Here is a 19,870-nt window from a genome sequence, read left to right on the forward strand (position 1 = left end):
TGGCGCCCGGGGAGTACAGTGGTGGTACCCAGGGGAGTATAGTGATGAATGCAGCGCCTATAATACACTGAGGATGAGGAACAGCGGAAAAAAAGTGGAAAAAAAAAATCCATGGATGTCATGGGTTAGTTGTTGAAACTTGTGCCCTTAGAGACTCCCAGGAATCCATGGGGGTGGGTTGTGGAGAGGAGCTTTGAAGGAGGCTGAGGTCCTGCATTGGTAGTTAGGGATAAAAACCAATGAAGCACCATCACCCAAGGAAGGTCTAAATAAGAAGACATTTCTGAGATGGTCTGGAGGTGGATGTGTCAGGGAATGCTCTGTCCCTTCCAGGACTTTCTAGCTGTCATTCACAGGACTTGGGCACAGCAGCCTCCTCTTTGCAGTCACTCTGGCCTGGGCAGGATCTGCCCAGCTGTCCCTACCTGTCCCTTAAGAAGCCCTCCCCAGACTTGATGCCACTAGTCCTGACCTGGCCCTGAACTCTCCCATCTCTGAGGCTGTCTTTGTGGTCCTCGGCTCCACACTTACACTTGATTTATTCCTCTCTGTCCGGTTCAGCGAGTCTGACTGATACTCAACCAGGCAATTGTCAGGCCTGGGGGAAGGGGGAGCGAAATGGTTTCTTTCAGTGTCGGCTGTTTGGAGGCAGGGAGAAATGTCATTTGAATATGGCTTTTCTTTTGCTTTCTTATTTGTAAAGCTGATTGGGACTTACTTTCACTTGTCAGAATCAACTTGAAGTAAGAGAATTTAACTGCATTTATTTGAAGAGCTGCTGTCCTGCTATAGCTGCAGCAATTTGCACTCTGAACCAAGCTTGTCCAGAAGGGAAATCTTGCATCCTCCCTGTGCTACTTTGTGTGATCTAGGGACTGAGACAGCAAAGAAAAGGCAGTCAGCACATATGGATTCTTCTCCCAGTCACATCACTCTATGTACGGCCTTGAACACGTTTATCTTTCTGCATCTCACTTCCCGCACCCTCAGAATACAAATGATCACAATTTCCTGCAACCAAACTTCCAGGGACACACAGTTAGTTGCACTGGATATTGCCTCACCTCCCATGTCCTGACATATTGAGGTGTGCCAGCTTTGCTGTGATAACATCTTCACATTTGTATTTTTAAAAAGTGTGTAATTTCCTTTTGGGCTTATTCATCTGTTTGATTAATGGTAACATTATGTTATATAATGAGGTGTCTTCCCTTTAAGTTCCAAGCTGGTTGTTGGAACAAGAAGATGATCTGATTACTGTTTATATTAACCAATTCTGGACTTGGCTATAATAAACACACAGTGTACTACTGTGAACATTAAAAGGCAAGGACTTTGCAAGGACTTTGTGAGCGGTTAAAGATACTGCGAAAATGTCACTGTTTGTTCATAGTAGATTGGAGCTGCTGGGGCTGCCATGTAATTAATAATACCTGCTGGTTCATGAACGCCTCCTATGTGCCTGCCATGGAGCCAGGTCTTTTTAGTCCTCAAAACTAAATTACGAGACAACTCTTCTTTTACAAAAACAAAAACTACATAGCTCGTCAATGGTGAAGGCAATATCCTCTTTCTTTTTTTGACTGTTAATTTTCTTTAAGTAAAAAAAGTTAATAGATGCGTCATGGAGTTTAAAATGTAAGCCTCCTGCTCACCCATGTTTACCATCCATCCAGTTCCCTTCCACAGAGGCAAACAATGCTGTCAGTTTCTTGTGCACCTATGCACACACATGACAATCCTCCCCAAAGTGTTCCCCTAGGCTTTTCTTCTATACAAATGGTAGGACTTCTCTGCACTGGCTGTTCCACAACAACACATCCTAGAGATCATCCTGTATCATAAATATAGAGCCTCCTTATTCCCGTTTAGGGGTGTACTATAATTTATTTGACCTGTGCCCTATTGGTTGTCATTTAAATTTTTTCCTAATTTGCTTTTACATCAGCGTGGCAGGGAATGGCCTTTACACACACACATCTACACACACACACACGAAGGGAGCAGAACGTTTGTTAGGAAAGAATTGGGGAATCTTCTCTCTAAAGGATCTAGGCAGGATTTTGAAGAATGTGCTATCCCTTTACTGTGAAATGGTAGGCAGAATATTCTGCAAACCATCACATTAGCTCCCGTCTGTGTGTGGGTATGAGTGCATGCTTCAGAATATTCATGAGGACGCAGGGCACTCTGCTTACAGTGCACTACTGTTTATAAAGCACTTACTTAGAAAAGGACCTACAGATAAACCGAGGGTGCTAAGGAGGAAAGGAAGAAATTGGTTCTTTCTTTTTCTTAAAAAAATTAATTAATTAATTTTTGGCTGCGTTGGGTCTTCGTTGCTGTGCAGGGGCTTTCTCTAGTTGTGGCGAGCGGGGGCTACTCTTCATTGCGGTGCGTGGGCGTCTCATTGCGGTGGCTTCTCCTGTTACGGAGCATAGGCTTTAGGCGCGCGGCCTTCAGTAATTGTGGCACACGGGCTCAGTAGTTGTGGCACGCGGGCCCTAGAGCGCAGGCTCAATAGTTGTGGCGCACGGGCTTAGTTGTTCCGCGGCATGTGGGGTCTTCCTGGACCAGGGCTCGAACCCGAGTCCCCTGCATTGCAGGCAGACTCCTAACCACTGCGCCACCAGGGAAGCCCGAGAAATTGGTTCTTTTTTGCCGACTGCCAAGTAACTGCAGCCTCTGTGGATGGGTCCATTTCTTCCAGACAAATGCATGTGTGCAAAATTGTGCTTACACTTTCCTGGAATGGATTGCATCAGAAATGGGTTCTCTTCACATATGTGGGGCATAAATGCAAACTTTGAAAAGGCACATGCCTTTTCTTTTTTCATGGAAAAATCAGTGGCCACTTCTTACAAAAATGGGAACACATTTATATTCTGCAAATCAAAGACAAGTTAATGTACTTCTGTTCAAACGTAAATCTCAAAAGAAAAAAAAAAAAGTCTGATGTTGTCCTTTGACTTGAAAAGCAAGTTTAAATCCTGGAGTGGTCTCTGACAGGAACTAATGCAAGCCACCTGACCTGCCAAGCTATTAAGACTGGTCATTTTGGGGGTGAAAGTGCTAGGAGCTCTGACTTCAAGGGAGCAGAGTAATGAGCTCAGATCAGAGTCTGCAGGGCTGCTTGGAGAGTGAGAGTGGATGAAGAACAGCGGAATTCTTTAACAGTTCTGGCTGAGCTCCTCTAGCCACATTTCTGTTCTCATTAAGTCATCGAGCTCATCTTGGGCAAGGTCTGTACCACCTCCGTTGTCCACGCTGTCGATAGCGGATCGCGAATCCCCTTTCCAGTGTCCCAATTTGAGCAGAAGGGACCTCCAAGTGGGTTCTGCCGTGTTCCCAGGTCTCTGCAGATTTCCCCCTACAGAGAAACTCAGGAGGCTCTGGGTGCCACGCTGCAGGACGTGTCCTTCAGGGATGGAAATCGTGCGCATTCGCTACCAATCCCCACCTCCAGAGTGGGATCCTGGCCAAAGATCTTGTGTGTGTAGGTGGTGGTGGTGGGGGGGATTTTATTTTAGCATTATCCAGCATGGTGGACTTCAGATCTCCTCCATCTGTATAGAGCCCAAAATATCTCTCAAGAGAAGCCTTGAATACATTGCATAAATTGCTTTTAGAGGGGCTTGTAACAAAATTCTCACCAAAATTGAAACCGCTGACCAGGATTCAACTAAGCACCCCAAAACCCAGCCTTTAGAAAGTCTGTTGATTTTTGAGTTCTTGAGAGCATCACAGTGTAGAGGGTAAACTACGGAGCCAGCCTGCCTAGTATAAATCCCAACTCCTCCACTTTCTAGCAAGTTCCTTAACCTTTCTTTTCTTACTTGCCACATCTGTAAAATGGGTGCAATATACTTGCTTTATGGAGTTATGAAGGTATCTGAGTGCTTAGAACAGTAATTCATTACAGAATAAGCTCTCAGTAATGTTAGCTATTGTACCGAAAAATTATTTCCTATTTCTATAAGCTTTTTTTGGTGGCTGTTGGTAGTGGGGTCTATTTGCAAAAAGGCAGTGACTCAAGGCGGAGCCTCTGAAGAAGTTGAAAGCTCCATGGCAACAGATGAGCCTTTTTTCTGGGTGCTGGCAGGGCCACTGATACCAAGCCACAGTGATAGGGAAAGCAAGGAGTTAGGACGATGGCTGGGGTGCTTTGCTTCACCCAAACAGTACACTGGGGGCCTTGCCAAGCAGCACAGATGCTGCCTCTCAGAGTGCCCACATTTTTCTTACAGTTTTCATTTTGCCTGGCAAAGAAAGCTTTTATCCTTTCGAAGATGTTGATGTCTTTTGCCCTATGCTCTCAGCCCTACTGCTCTGAGATGGGGGCTCTGGGAGACTGTGCTGGGCCGAACCCCATTTCCCAGGATGCCCTCCTAGCAGCTCACCTGAGGCTGGTCCGGACACCCCTCTATTCAGTCCTTGGCATGAAATCATGCAGAAATTTTGTACTCGGATGGCCACCCCTGTTGCCAGAGCTGACACAGACCCATTAAAAACAATCTTTGATTTCTTCAGTCACTTAGATGAGGGTTTTGTTGGAGGGGAGTGGAACTTATGTACTCAAAGTCATTTGCAGAGATTCCCCCATTAGTTTATCATGCTGCCTTTGTCATGTGCTCGATGTGATTTCATCCTCACAGGGCCTCCCTTATTCCACGTGAGGATTCAGTCCTGGGAGATGCACTTTATGTCAGAGGAGAGACATGGAAAGATACTAGCCTAGAGCTCCAGAGAGCTGGGTTCCCTGCCCACCTCTGTCACACAGTGGCTGTGTCCCTAGTCTCAGATCACTTCCCTTCTCTGACATTAGTTTTCTTACCCGAGGCACTCCATGAACCCAACCTTCAAAGTTGGAACATACGTTGAGGGATTGACTGCCATCTGGGGTGTATCCAGAGGTGGAATGACCCCAGATAACCTGTGGAGGCCAGCCTTTGAAGGGTCAGTGGTCACAGATGTTATCCGGGGTTGGAGTTTATGTGTGTGTGTGTGTGTGTGTGTGTGTGTGTGTGTGTGTGTGTGTGTGTGTGTGTGTTGGAGGACTGGGGAAGAGGGAGAGGGGTGAAGTGTTGTGTTGTACAGCCTCTATGTGTGTGAGAGAAACGGGCGAGAGTGTACATGTGAGAGAACCAGAGAGAGACACTGTGGATATCGCTTCTATGCTTCTATGTGTGAGAGAAGGAAGGTGGGGAGAGAAGAGGGCAGGGGAAAGGGGAGGAGGGACTGTGGAGAATTCGAGAGCATATTGTGAGTGTGTGAGGGAAAAAGGGAACAGGGAGAGGGAGAGAGCAAGAGAGGGAGGCAGAGAGGGTATGTGGTGTGTGTGTGTGTGTGTGTGTGCGCGTGGCAGCTGTGACCAGTGGCTGGACTGTACACACAGCCCCTGCCTACACAGTTCTCAAAAGCCACCCCAAGTTTCCTGGAGAAGCTCTGCCAGGGGCTTTGGGGAATTCTCTCCTCTCACTGGCTCTAACGCAAGGCTGGATTCTCTCAGTCTGAGGATGCAGGATCAGGAGGTCCCCCAAGGTCCTGCCCCTCTGGTCAGGACCTGATTTCTGGCTCTGGGTATCTGAAAGCCTGGCTCTGTGCTGGAGGAAATCATCCCCACTTGGGAGCTGGGGTTCCTCAGAGCAGCACAGCTTGTGTGGGCAGCAGCTGGAAGCTGATTCATCCTCCCTGCTCAGGGAGGGAGGATGCCAGGGTCTGTTTACAGCTCTAGGCCTGAGGAAGTCATCCCAGAAGGGGTGTGAGGGAGGAGGAATCAGGCTCTATCCTTGTGAGGGACAGTGACAGCGCTGGACCACTCCAGTTTGGAGGAGGTGTGAGGTCAGTTTGGGAAATTGTAAAAGGAGCTTGTAGTGGAAATCTTCCTTTCAGAGTCTGGCACCCATTCATCCTCTTCCTGACAAAACAGTACCCCAAATATTTGGGGAAACACCTCTCCCCACTCCCAGGCTCCAAGAGTGGGTCTGGCTCTAATCAGGTGTCTTCCCCTCCTCCCAGCCACAGTGATTAGATCGGGGACGGACAGATGAACCCAAATCACGCCAGTGCGAGCCATGCCTAGGGCTCTGTCCAACCCTTGCAAGTGGGGTGGTTTTTAAGGATGTGTGGTTGAGAGAAGGGAGAGGTTACAGTTCTGGCCGGCATCTTGCTATTGTGAGAAGTTTGAAACTGCAGCCCACCAGCAGAAAGCAATGGAAAGGAAAGAAACTGAGTCCTGAAGGTAAAGTTTAAACTCTGGATCCAGCAGTACCTGAGGCCACACTACTCTTGAACATTTTTGATTACATAGCTAATAGGTTCCCTTTTCTTTAAGTCAAGTTGGGTTGGGTTTTCTATCCCTGGTGATCCATGAAAGCCTGGCTGAAACAGTGGTAAATGGGATTCCCAAACCCCTACTGAGAACCAACAATGTACTGGGCAGGTACAGTGACAGGTGCTGGGTGAGGAGGTGATTAAACACAAGGCTTCTGTCCCTGGGCTCTCCCAGTCACCAGAGAAGGCAGATGTCTGAATGAGGAGCCAACACCCCAGTGACAGACGTCAATGTGCTACAGAGGAGAGGAGCTGACAGTCTTAATCCAGAGCCCAGACGGGAAGGCCAGTGGGGGACGGAGGAGTGAGGACATAGGGTTGTCACTGGGTAACAAACACCAGCTTTAGAGACAGAAGGACCAAGCCTTTGATGCCAACACAACCTCTCCAAGTCTTCATTTATTCACCTGCAAAAGGGGGAGTCTTATCTCATAGTTTTGTTGTAAGAATTAAACATTTAATCCGCCACTCAAGACATATTTGCTGAGCACCTGTTATGTGCCAGAAACTGTGAACAATATGGTATGTAAAACAGAGAGGGAGCTTATACTCCAGTGGGGTAAGCATCAGAACAAGAGCCTGGACCATGAGTGAGTGGGACAGGGAGGGACAGGGGTGGGAGAGGAGTATCAACAAACACAGACTTGCTTGATGACAATCTGTGACCATGGAGGGGAGGTCTGGAAGCAGAATAAGATTTGAACTTGTGAAGAGGGAGGCAGGGGGCAGGATTCCAGGTGGAGAGAGACCCCCATTATAAAGGCGGGGAGGGGAAAGGAAGGCGGGAGGTGGGAGAGCAGGTGGGACCGACCCTGTGGGCCTTTGTGGAATGTTGAGTTTTGTCTTTATTTTAAGAGCCAAAGAAAACATGGATGGGTTGCCTCTGGATAATTAGGAGTTTGAAGCAAATTGTTGTCACTGGTTTTGCGTTCAGCTGCGATGCTGTTATGGCCAAGGTGAGAATAGAAATTAAGAGAGAAGCAAACTGCGATAAGCTCAGGGCATCTCACCTCTGTTGGGGCAATGCCGTGAACAGGGGCAGCAGCAGCGGTGATGGTGCAGGGTTATCCCCATGCTGGGCAGGAGCTGCTGGTGGGGAACCACAGACTTGCTTCCACTGTCCTCTCAGAGGGCCAGAGGGACCAGGCCCAGGCCTCCATTCCAGGGGTGGGCGTGGTCACTGACTACAAAGCTGTGATGCACCAAGGGGCCTGGACCTCCTGAGACATGATGCCCATTAGCAGACTAAAATTCCGGGGGGTGGGGAGCATCTGAGATAACGTTGTCTCTGGGAGCTGGCCGTGGTGGCCTGTGCTCCCAAGTAAGCGGAATGGGACAGTGGAAAGATGCTGGATTTCAAAATCAAATAAGCTGGGTTCCCAGTCCAGGCTCAGTGCCTTGTCAGCCACATGACTTTGAGCAGGTCTCTGAGCCCATCTCCTACCCTGTAAATTGAGGCTAATTCCTGCCTTGCAGGCTTTCTGGGGATTTGGGGAGTTAACACAGACAACATGCCTCCCTCTCAGGAAGTGGACTGTGACTTTCACTTCACTTTTCCAGTCCTTCTTGGGGTTCTGGATGACTAGTGTGGGCCACATGTGACAAGACAGTCCCAAGGCAGCCCCAGGCACCGCTGAAAGCATCCCAGAGTAGAATACCCTGAGCGGCCATAAGGACTTGCCTGTGTAAATAAAATTCCACTGGGAGAGGGGTTTGGGGAGACATGCCCACCCCATATGGCACATGGTGAATGCCTTTCACAGCCTTTACTGGTAGCTGGCTGTGATCAAGGGGAAAAAGAGAGAGAGCCCAGGAGGGGTACAGAGCATCTAGGAGGGGAGGACATCTTTGGGGGCTTTGGGGTACTGACCACGGACAGGTAGCAAAGACCCCAGGCAGGGTCTCTGAATCAAGAGTTAGTGGCAGCGACTTCCCTGGCGGTCCAGTGGTTAGGACTTGGTGCTTTCACTACTGAGAGTCGGGCTTCAATCCCTGGTCAGGGAACTAAGATCCTGCAAGCCACATGGTGCAGCCAAAAAAAAAAGAGTTAGTGGCAGTTTCCATTTGCAGCAACATGGATGGGATGGACCTAGGGATTATCATACTAAGTGAAGTAAGTCAGACAAAGACAAATATCATTTATCACTTATATGTGGAATCTAAAATCTGATACAAGTGAACTTATTTATAATACAGAAACAGACTCACAGACATAGAAAACAAATTTATGGTTACCAAAGGGGAAAGAGGGGGGAAGGATAAAATAGGAGTTTGGGATTAGTAGATATACACACTATATACAAAATAGACAAACAACAAGGACTTAATGTATAGCACAGGTAACTATATTCAGTATCTTGTAATAACCTATAATGGGAAAGAATCTGGAAAAAATATATATAACTGAATCACTTTGCTGTACACCTGAAACTAACACAATATTGTAAATCAATTATAGTTCAATAAAAATAAATAAATAAATAAATCAACAACAACAACAAAAGAGTTAGTGGCAGTTTCAAAACCCCCCTTTGCAGTCTCACAGTGGTAATAGCCACGTCCTCAGAACAGCACAGACAAGCAGGTCGGGGAATGGGAATCTAAACACACAGGGCACAAAAGACACAGCAAGAACAGAGTCTACTGCAAGGCTTACAGAGCCTCAGATGAGCCATTTATAGCTTCTGAAATGCATCTTAATGTGTCTCTTTGCAATGCCATCTCTTTCCAGGCAAGTTCAATCCTTGGCACCATTACCAGGGTGAGAGTGGAAGGTGCAGACTTCCCTGGCCAATGTTAGCATGAAATCTTCCTTTTGGGTGGTTCTGGGAAGAGGAGAAACAATTGACACAGAGCCTTTATCTTGTTTAAACTCCCCTTCCTCTACTCAGTCCTTGATGCCGCTAAGAATCCTGCAGTCTAATTTGTAGATCAAGCATGTTATTAGATGTGAGAATTAGAAGTGACAAGCAAAATGCCCCATGCCATGATGCTAATACTCATTAAACCATCCTTGTCTATTTTAGAGAAAATACAAGCTCACTAAGAATATATTTAGTGATTGTCTGCTAAAATATGCGCCTAGTGATTTAAATCAAACATGGGGAGGTCTGGGTTGTCCTTGATTTGTCACATGGCCATTAAAACCACGGATGCAGAGAAACACTATATTCTTTAATTTAAAAAAGTGGCTGGCACCAGAAGGAAAGGTTTCACGAGGATGGAGCATCTGGATCAGGAAGCCTAAACTCTGGGGTCTCACCCTAACAGCCAGACCCTCCCCTAACCTGGTCTCTCCGTTGGTGGCAGCCCCCTTCAGTGGCCCAGTTGGGGAGATCCCGGGGAGACCAGGCCAGAGGGCCTCACCAAGACCTGGATGAAGGCTCCAGAGCCACAAAGGAGAGGTGAACACAGAGAGAAACTTTGGCTGGATCAGCTCCTACTAAGAACCACCCGTTCCCTGGGGGAGGTGCAATGTGTACCAGCTTACTTGGGAGCACACTAGCTTACCTGAAGTTCACGCCTGGGAAACCACAACCAAAAGGAAGAAGATGAATCCTCTTCACTGCTTCCTGAAGGCTCACCTCTGCTCCACCCGAGTGTCTGAGCATTTGTGTGGCACCTCCTTAAGCCTCCACAGACCCACCACGCTAGAATGCAACTCAACACGGCACGTCCTCCACAGACATCAGACAGGAAGCCTACACCAATGGAGGTGGAACCCTGCCACTGAGAAATGAAAGTCATAGGTACCTGTGCCACATAAGATGTCACCTTGTGGCCTTTTGTTTCTGAAGGGCATCTCTGAAATGGCTGTAGGCAGGGAAGTGCATAAGCCAGCAGGTTTGACAGATGGTGAGTTAAAATGAATGAAGCTGGTCAGCTGAGTTAGGCTTTCATTTCCCAAACTTGAAACCTTATCCCGTAATGCTCATAGGTGACTTGCTCTTGGAGACTGGAAACCAGCAGAAATGGTGACAGGACAATTCTGGCTGGTCTACAAGGAGAGCGGGCTCTCTCCACCGCCTTCAGCCTCATGCCCCACACCAGGTGGGGACAGGTCATAAGCAAAGGCAGATTCCCCTTTTTCCCAACCATCTTGGGGAGTTACACTGCCCTCTAAGGCCAAGATCGCGATGCTGTCTGAACACAATCACCGCCCTTCATGACATCAGCAAATTTCAGCACTGAGCATTGGGCCAGCTCCTCACTGGCTAGCCCCTAGGCTCTTTGAGGAATGTGTCACAGGGGTCCCTAATCACTGTCAACTGTCAGTCTCTCAGGAGGGGCCCAGAAAGGTCAGGGATTTGGCACAAGTTCTCAAAGCTTACCAAGCAAGAAAACAGTCTGATTAGAAATAAAGCTGAGTATATTGATTTTTCTTGATGAAATTTTGAATGCAACAAGTATTCATGGTGTGTTTTTCAGCATCCAGTAACACCACATGAGGCACTTTTTAGTAAACCCTTGAGAAAGAGGTTGTCCCCAGGTCAAAAATCAAAGGATGGAGAGAAGCACTTTTACATTATTGTTAGAGGTGCACATGGTCTCAGAAGTGACCTTCCTTGACTTTGTCCCACTGAAACAGACTCACAGGCTCTCACACATCCACATACACCTTGGCCTGAAGATCCTGTATATAATTTTAGAGAAGAAAACAGAAATTGACAGAAAGTGGTTTTTAGCGAAGCAAATACAATTCTGCATAAACATTGCCAAGGCCCTTGTAATACAATAAGCCCAGAAACATCCAACAAAGAGGAGCATGTTCTTTGGAACTAATGTATAAAAGCTTTATGATGATGACATTCCTGAGACTCTCATAAAAATTCTAACTTTCATGTCCCCTTTTAGCTTTGTTTATTTGTTTTGGGCCCTTGTTAGGGTTGATTTTTTTTGAGCTGCAGACAAATCTAATGGCCACTTCTAGCATTGTGGCATACTCCAAATATATCTAGGACCAAAATTTTCCTGCTACGTGAATACATCTCAGTCTCAGGCCCAGGAGCATCTCCGAGTCTTAAGAACCTGCATGGAAAGCTACTAAGCTCAAAGATGGCTTTTGAGGGCTCCCAATGAAAAAGGACAACGTTGTAACAACTTCTGCAAACATCCATTTTTTTCAGCTACAAAATTGGAATACTGGCTCCACGTATCTCATGGGTGGCTGAGAGGTTAAAACAACATAATGCAACCAAAAAATGCTTCTTCAATTTAATAAGGTCTGGCTGCATCCTTCTTAATGACCTAGACCTGAGTTTCAGGCATTAAGATGCTCTCAGACACAGGACGCTTTCAGGTCTTCTGGCTCACCCCTCAGGGCCTTTGCACTGCCTCTCGGTGCTCTCCCAGCACTTATACCATCTCCGTATGGTTATGGCTGGGACTTTCCTGTCTTCCATATTGGACTCTGAGCTCTTGTAGGGCAGGGACCTCTTCCTGTTGTTCTTGGAGACACCCTTTTCCACTCAAGCCACTGCTATGCTGGGCAGGCTTGTTCCAGCTGTGGGGAGCTGACTGTGAGCGCCTCTCGCCAACTCAGTGATAATACGTCGATAGCTCGAAAACGTATATGGTGGGAGTATTTACACTATGGAAATTGGCAAATACTACAAATCAAGCCTTCTTTATCCCTGGAGAGCCGGTTGTCAAAAATTCACCAGGACGCCACTGACTCCAGGCCAGCTTTCTCACCTCATCCTTTTAACCTGACACATTCATGCTGGACAAATGTTCTCTGCAACAGAACCAAAATCTAGCATGTCACGACACCCTCCCTTCTTGAAGCAGATGTTTCAGTTTGTACTCTCAGTTCTGTGATCTGCTTGTCTGGCTTACTCCCCAGTGATGGCAACAATAACAACCATAATAATAGCTAACATCTATTGGTACTTATTACGGGCCGGCTGCTGGGCTGAGCCCTGGCAGACCCCTTTCAATGAGTCTTGTCCACAACGCTGTGAGGCTGGCACTGTGTTACACTCATCTGGACCAGGAGGAAAGTGAGGCTTTGGATCCTTGCCCACAGGCGGGCAGGGCCAGCATCAGAACCCAAACCAACTCAGCCACATCACCCCTCTGTCACAGCCACACTGGGTCACTTGCCCTGCTACCCTCCTGTGGACCTTCTCCCCATGGTCATGTCTGTGCATGTCCAGCACTAGTCGCTGTGTTTCTGTTTTCATCCATGTAGCAGTGGTATGAGGGGAGTTCGTTGATTATGCTTTGTGGCACCTTATGAACTCCCTAACAGCCCCCAGTTTTCATCCTGGACTCAGGGTGTGGGCTGGCCCCCGTTGTGCCACCCTAGAGCCCTGAAAGCCAACCGGCCTCAGTGCCCACAATGAGATTCCCTTGCTGCTACACTCTTCCTTCTGGATTGAGGCTCCCAGAGGCCACAACTGTCCACATCACTTCTCTGAACCTGGCTTTGAGAACAGTCACTGGAGGTCCACTGCAGTAGGCACAGGGCTGCCTCGGTAATTACTCCCAGCACTACCCTAAACCAGCAAAAGCTCTATTTGATGGATAGTAGACTTGGGAACAGAGAGCTAGTATGGGGCCAGGCCAGGGTTTCAGCCAGGTGTGTATGATAGCAGGGGCTGGCATTCTTTCCACAACACCAGAAGTCCTGAGTGTAAACCAGGGGACAGGCCTCTGGATGTCCAGGGGAGCCAATTCCCACTGCCATCTCCCAGCCCCTGGCCCACAAAGCAGCAGGACCTGCCCTGGTGACCCTCTGGAGGGGCCCTGCAACTCATTCTCCCGTCCCAGCCCCTGGCAAGCAGGACCCTGCTATGGGTTGAGCTATAGCCCGCTCCTGTGCTGGAGAGGGCCTGCCCAAGGCATGAAATCCCCACGGCCACAAAGGTCTCATCCCTCCAAAGGCAGCCTCCACGCAGTGAAAAGCAAGCTGTTTAACTTGCTTTTCAGCTCATTAGGGAACCATAATCCATTCCTCCTGGGTCGTTGTGGACATCCTGCTTTGATTGCACCCTTTATATTTTTAGTTTTAAGTTTTCTGACCTCCGTAGTTTCAGTTGAGAAATCTGTCGTCACCTGAATTGATCTTCCCTTATAAAAAATATATTGTTTATTTCTGGCTGCTTTCAAGATTTTTAATTTTTTCTTTAGTTTTTAAAAGTTTAATTATTATGTACCTTGCTATGGATCTGAATGTCTTTGGTTTTCCAAGTTGTGTGTTTATTTTTCCAAGTTGTGTGTTTATTTTGGTTTTCCAAGTTGCGTGTTTATTTTTCAGGGTTTCAAGGACATATTCTGGCATTATTCTCAGAGAATGACCTTTTCTCCTCAAAATCAGCCAGTGAATTTATTTGGTTTTTATTTCCCTGGAGTACAACCCACAAGCCTTATCCAGCAGCTTCTAATTTTCTCCACTCATGCTTAAAAAAATCCTCTACTGCAATAAAAAGTGTAGCTGGAATACTTTTATGAGTGTGATTAGAAATGATGTCCTTGTCACAGGAGGTGCCATCCTCTGGCATACCTGCAGGGACCCGGCATGGCTTCCCAGCTGTGCCATCAGAGCTGGAGCCATCAGAGCCAGGGGCTGTGGGCCGCACATCGTTATAGTAAAAGAAATTAAAGTTCTTATCACCAGAGCCTTCTAACCATGGGACGGACACCATGGTGGGCACAAATCATCCTTCTCTAATCCTTTAGCAACCTTCTAAGCCCAGTGTCATGAATTCGCATTTTTCAGATGAGGAAAATGATGCTCAGAGATGCTTAGTAACTGGCCAGTAGCCACATAGCTGTTAAGTGGCAGAGCCAGTGTAAATGTGCCAGTAAATTTTAAAAAATTATTTTATGGCAGTATTGCTTACCTATAGTAAAGTGCACTAATCTTAAGTGTCACAGTGAATGTTTACATATGTGCACACACGTCAGATCACCACTTAAGTCAATGTATAGAACATCCTAATCACTCCAGGAGGCTTGCTGGGTCCCCTCCCATTCAGTAGCCCCTTTTACTCCCAAGGGCCATCACTATTCTGGTTTCTCTCATCATAAATCAGTTTGACCATTTCAGAACTCTACATCAATGGAATCATACAGTATGTGCCATCTGTATCTGTCTTCTTTGGCTTAACATCCATGGTGTTCATCCATAGCGTTGCGTGTATTGACAGTTTCTTCTTTTTCATTCTATTTGATAACACACAGTGACATGACATAGCCTACCTACTGAATGGTATATTATTTCCCCAAAAGTTAGAGATATAAGCTAAATTGATTAGAAGCAATAAAAAAATTTTAGTGCTTTATGATTGTACCTGAAAGGCAGAGCTGACAAAAGTTATTCAGCTTATTTGGAATTCATTACACTTCCTGAGTTTACAAGGCCATTCCTAGATGTCTCTTGAAGAATCTCATTTTAGAGGTTAAACAAATCATCTGAAGGACACACAGTCCCAGAAAATGCAGATGTCTTCGTGTGGTTTAATTTGAATGAGGCTCTGGAAGCTATTTGACTGGGGAGTTGGGGGTCCCTGGGTCAATTATTTAGAAAAAAATGAAATACTCTTTTCTTAATTATCTCATATCTTCACTTATACTAGTGTAGACTACAAGCCTTTTCAGTTCTTTCCTTACCAACAAATTCATAAATACTCCCCTGACAGGGCTGCCTTTGAATTGCAGAGGCCATAATGTTCTCTGATGCTTTTATGGTGATTCTGAGAGCAATTCACACCTCAGGCAGGATTCCTAGGAATACTTCTGACAGTACAGCTTACACAGCCCAGGCTGAAGTAGCCCATTTGTATGGTAAATGCGTTGGCCCTCGCATCAGGTGATGCTGAATGAGTTTGCCTTCTTTAGGCCACTTGTTCCTGCTCTCAAATGAGAACTCAAGAAATTTAGCAGCAGTAGATTTTTTTTTTTTTAACACCTTATTCTTTTTTTTTTTTTAATTAATTAATTTATTTTTGCTGTGTTGGGTCTTCGTTTCTGTGCGAGGGCTTTCTCTAGTTGTGGCAAGTGGGGGCTACTCTTCATCGCGGTGCGCGGGCCTCTCACTATCGCGGCCTCTCTTGTTGGGGAGCACAGGCTCCAGACGCGCAGGCTCGGTACTTGTGGCTCACGGGCCCAGTTGCTCCGTGGCATGTGGGATCCTCCCAGACCAGGGCTCGAACCCGTGTCCCCTGCATTAGCAGGCAGATTCTCAACCACTGCGCCACCAGAAAAGCCCAGCAGCAGTAGATTTTGGTCTTGATTTTAAGAGCTGTTTGTAGTCTTAAGAAATGAATACAGAAAAAAAAAAAAAAGAGAAAGAAATGGATACAGCATCATCTTCTATAATAGTTCCTGCTAAACTTATTTGTCTTCGTGCTGAATACTGCCTTTCCAAATTAAGATTTATTTCTCTAGGACCTTTCTAAGGATTTACATCTTGTAAGGTTTCTATAAAGTAAAATGGATGCTCTTTGCTGGCTATCCCCCTCTTATACTGGGATATCAAATCCTTCTTTTCATTTCTTAAATTGATGTTCTGTGGACCTTTCTGAGGGAACTTCAAATTTTTAACCGCAAGGCTTATCCTAGGCTTGTGTATGTACTGTATGTATATCTGTGCTTTATGCATAAAAAGAGCAAGATTCCCTCTTCCCTCCAAAGACCAAGTTTGGCCTGGTTGGGGGGGCATTTAGTCCTGTTGAGAATGCACACCCTGCAGTCTGGAGGCAAACATTTGGGTTTGGATCCTGCTCCCACCCTTACTTGGAACAGTAACATGCCTCAGTGAGCTCAGCGTCTACAACTATAACAGGGGGTGCCATCCACCTTGCAGGACCATAAAGTGGAGAGTGTTGGCATCTAATTAGCATTCTTTTCTGGAAATCTACTCTCTGCCGCCCGCAGCCTAGATTCAGCCCTACCTTGCCCGAGCTTTCCAGTCTGCCCATTGCTCCCCCTTCCTTTGTCCAGCCTGCCTTTGCCTCCTGTCCTCCCCTGCTGAACACCTACCTCATGAAAGCCCAACTCAGGCATCCCTTCCTCTGGGACACCTGTCCTGCTGTTGCTCTAACCACGGGGCCCCCACGGGGACTTCAGAGTCTCCAGCAGAGCACTCTTCACTCACAGCTGCTCACGCACAGACTCATCTCCAGTTACTATGGAAGCTGCCGTGAGCAGTACTGAAATCTGTTTGACTCTTTAACCTTGGCCATTAACGTAGGCCTGGGCACTTGCTAAAGGAGAGAACCAGTGCCTTTGCTTATCAGAGAAATTTCAAAAAGATCAAAATTTCTGGTTAGGCTTTAGCGCTTTCACTGCCGTGGCTGGAGTTCAGTTCCTGGTTGGGGCACTGAGATCCTGCAAACTGCTAGGTGCGGCCAAAAAAAAAGAGAAGAATTAAAAAAAAAAAAAAAAAAGAATAAAAAAATTTTAAAAAGATCAAAATTTCAGGCTGTCCCCTTCCCCATAGTAACTGTCCTGAAATTTATGCAAGGAGGCTTCAAGGAAGAAAGGAGAAAAGGAACATTACAAACAAAAGGCACACCAAGAACTCGTGTCAAAAAATTATACGATAAACATCGCAAGTGAACACGTGAACAAACAGTTCTCCAGAAAATCAGTGATGGGCAATAAAGAGTTGATTGTTTTAGCACAGGCCTCCTGTGTAGGCTGAACTCAATAAGCATTTATGGAGGAAACAAGTGAAAAATGTTTAACTTACCATGATGTGTGTCAGTGTGTATTTCCAGGAACAAGGACACTCTCTTATAGAGCTATGTAAAGTGATCAATTTCAGGAAATTTAAAATTAATACAATACTATTCTACCATTATCCATATTCAAATGGTGTCAATTGTCCCAATGTCCTTCATAGCTATTTCCCCTCACCTCAAGAGTTGATTAAGGATTAGGCATGTCACTTGGGTATCGTTTCTTGTTAGTCTTCTTTAATCTAAACATTTCCTCAGTCTCTTTTTCTTTAATGACATCAATATTTTGAAGACTTCAAGCCAGTTGGTTTGAATAATATTGCTCGGTGTGTCTTTGATGTTTCCCAAGATGAGATTTATTCTAAAATTTGGAAGGGTAGACTGTCTCTCACAGTACACAAATGAAACTTCCCACCAACATTCCTCAATTTTTTTCCCTTAAATTCTTCAATCTAGTCAAGAGATTTGTCAGTTGTACAGCTTTTTCACTGAACAGCCGTGGGTAAGATGGGATTTTTCCAAGCACACAGTAACTTTCTTTGACTTGTTGCATCATGGTGTGTAAAGAAATCTCAAGAGCTCATTAACCAAAATGAACTACATGAAATTGGCACACAGTGCTGCCAACACAAATAATTCCATTGCCATTCAGGCTCCTTTGCCACATAAATATTCCACAAAGTGTACACCTAGGAAGAATGCTCTCTGTTCAAAAAAGTGAAAACACTTCAAAGAAACCATCGCATACCTAATTTTTAATATATAAGAATTTACCCATGCTAATACAATATACACATTATTTTAAATGTCTCATCATATTCTGTCAAGTTGAATGTATCCTAACTTACTTCCTCTGTTCTATTGTTGGACATTTAGATTATTTCTGGGTTTTACATTACAAATAATCCAGTATATCTCATTTTTGTATTGAGAATTATTTTTGTATTAAAAATATTCCATCGCCTCTTTAGGTATAGGTTTTCAAAAATGAAATTAATGGGTAAAAGGACTTGAACATGCTAATGGCTCTTGATACACGTTGGTAAAAGGTTATGCCCATTTCAACTTTGCCAGCAATGGATGAGAGTGCCTTTTTCAATCTACCCTTGCCAACACTGAAGAGAATGCTGAAAAAAACACATTAATTTCATGAGAAAAAAGCTACTTGAAGCATAAATCTCTATTCCCTTGCTTTCTATTGAGGTTCAACATTTCCCCATATACTTGTTAACCTGTGGATGTCCTCATCCCATAGTGATAATTTTTTAATATCATATCTTCTTTAGGGATATTGCAAACCCATTAGGATATCTCTAAAACATACTGTGGAGTTTATACTAAAAGGGCAGCATCCTAATTTATGAATCCTGTGGACTGTGTGGAACACCAAGCAATAAGTGATCAGGTAGAATTAAAGGATATTTGACTCCAAGTGAAAAGAAATGAAGGCTTAAGTTGTCTCAGAAAAACCAAAGCCAATGCCACAGACATAATCAGGAGATATGTTTTGATTTCAGTCCCAGGGATAATTTTTCTCTCTCATTCCCCGAAAACAATCTCCCAAACTGGTCTGTGTTAAAGGTAATAGCACAAAACAACAAAATCAGAGAGAACAATTTTTATAATGAAGCAAAGAACTAAGAAGCCAGTTTGTTTCCAAGGAAAGTAGGAACGCCGTTCCTGAATCAGTTCGACACCAAATGATGACTGACGTGTGCATCTAGGCTCACTGAGAAAGTTCGGTTTCCTCAGAAGATCTTAAACAACCAGTATAAGTCCTTATTTATAATGTTTGACTGAATCTATGCAATAAATGGTCAAGAAGATAAATTTTTATATAATAAAAAGATGACAAAGGGAATGATCCTGTAGTATCCCATTAGCTATATAACTTCTAAAATAAGTAATCCATCATTCATTCTATAATAAATTCACTGAAGTTTGTTAATCTCCCAAAGCTAAAAATTTTAAACTAACACTGACAACAGAAATATGTTTTAATGCAAAACATATGGAGAAAACAAACTGACGAAGCACAAACCATCTGATCATAATTAGAGCAGTGACCATTACAAGGGAATTTTCATTTAAAATTCTTAAAATGCTTTTACTATAATAAATAACCAACCAGAACCCTAGGACAGGTAGACCCTTTTTCACTGTGATGAGAAAGAGGAAAGCTGAAGTTTTGGACTACCACCATTTTTACAGTGACTTGACATTACCTGTGTCCTCCCCAGGGAAGCCTACATTCTAATCTGAGTCCCTCCTGTAGAACCACACCACAGACAGGCCCGGGTGCTTGATATAGTCATTTATTTCTGACACAATTGGTTAATTTTATCACATGGATGTCTACCCTGTATTCCTAGTGCCTTAATTTTCTGTGAGCAAGAATTTTTATTATTATAATTATTCATGGCTCCATAGTATCTCAAAAACATATGCATATGGTAGCTACTGGATAAACAGCTAGAAATTAAACCAATGCACCAAAAATGGGATTAATTTACATAGGAAAGGAAAAGTATGTCATAGGCAGTGGGGAGTGAAACATGAGTCTAAAAAGCGGTCATCTCTGCAACTTCACAGAGCTGCTATCCACTATTTTATTGGGATTTCACACAATACGCACACAGGTATTCTTCATGTAATTTGACATATACAGTGTTTTAAAATCCAGTTGCTCGCATATGAATATGCTGAAAGAATATCCCAGAGAGTAATATCCTAAAGTAAATCACTTCTAAACCAAGGTGAATTTCAGACTGCACAAGGAGCAGAGAAGCTGATGGTCAAAGTGGATGGCAGCACAAAGTGACCCCAAACACCATCCCCCAGCCAGACAC

The 19,870-nt window shown here is 45.0% G+C and overlaps 1 protein-coding gene across 1 annotated transcript in view; it reads right to left on the reverse strand.

Annotated features, from left to right (window-relative positions):
- The window catches only part of MYRIP (myosin VIIA and Rab interacting protein), a 221,144-nt gene that overhangs the window by 94,408 nt on the left and 106,866 nt on the right, over positions 1–19,870 (reverse strand). The gene's annotated exons all lie outside the window — the stretch shown is intronic.

This window comes from Monodon monoceros, unplaced genomic scaffold (assembly GCF_005190385.1).
Source record: "Monodon monoceros isolate NGI ecotype Baffin Bay Population unplaced genomic scaffold, NGI_Narwhal_1 Super_Scaffold_3, whole genome shotgun sequence".
In the NCBI taxonomy this organism is placed as follows: domain Eukaryota; kingdom Metazoa; phylum Chordata; class Mammalia; order Artiodactyla; family Monodontidae; genus Monodon; species Monodon monoceros.